This window comes from Camelus ferus, chromosome X (assembly GCF_009834535.1).
Source record: "Camelus ferus isolate YT-003-E chromosome X, BCGSAC_Cfer_1.0, whole genome shotgun sequence".
NCBI lineage: Eukaryota > Metazoa > Chordata > Mammalia > Artiodactyla > Camelidae > Camelus > Camelus ferus.
In genome coordinates, this window is record NC_045732.1 from 54,068,285 (window position 1) to 54,069,302 (window position 1,018).

The following is a 1,018-nucleotide window of genomic DNA, read 5'->3' on the forward strand; positions in this document are numbered from 1 at the left end:
AACTTAGTCTGTGGGTCAAGGGGTGCTCTATAAAGATCCGAGCCTCGAAGTCTCCCCTTCCATCCCGCTGACCTCTCCATTGGAGAGGGGACAACCCAGCAAATAAGCACTTGTACACTTTTGCTGCTCCCTCCCCATGGGACCAGTCCTGTACTGTTTTGCCTTTTCTTCTTTCTTTTCCCATTTTCTCCTACCAGATTTTTGGCGTCTTTGTCTTTTGAAGAGGATGATGTTCTGTCAGAGTTCTGCAGGTGCTCTGGTTGGCTGAGTGGGTCTGTGGATGTGAGTCTTGGTGTATCTGTGGGAGAGGGTGAGCTATGAGTGTTCTACTACTCCTCCATCTTGTCTTCTTCCTGAAGATATCTTTTAGATGAGATTAACATTTAAATCAGTAAACATTGAGTAAAATAGATTACCTTCCATAATATGGATAGGCTTTAACCAATCTTATCCAATCAGTTGAAAGCCCTAAGAGAAAAAAAAAAAACTGATCTTCCTGAAGAAGAAGGAGTTCTGCCAGCAGACTGCCTTAGGACTTAAGTTGAGTTGCGTATATGAATTCATTAAAATCAATCTCTCTTACCATATAGGTATTCTGTTTCTCTAATACAAATATTGTTGCCAAAAGTTGTACTAGAGGAAAAGACTCTTAAGGGTGAGTTTTCCCCAATTGGTTCCAGGGTTTTTTGAATTGGTTTGTTACTCTGAGTATTCTGGGAAGTGCACTCTGTGGTATTCCCTGTAACCTGTTGTGTGGACCCATGAAGTATGCTGTTTTTGGTGCTATCCTTAACCCCCTCTTTATCCATAGGAATGCAGGCAATCTGCTCAGGTGTCCCTCAGATCGTGTACTCACAAAATTACCAGGAAAGATCCACTGAAGTCAGGCACCAAGACCCACTGTAGTCACATGTGTTCATGCACCTGGACCCACCATGGGAGTTACAGAGTCACCCCAGACCCCAGGCTCACCCCTGGTTGCACATGCCTGCAAAGCCCACAGCTGCTAATGCTGGAA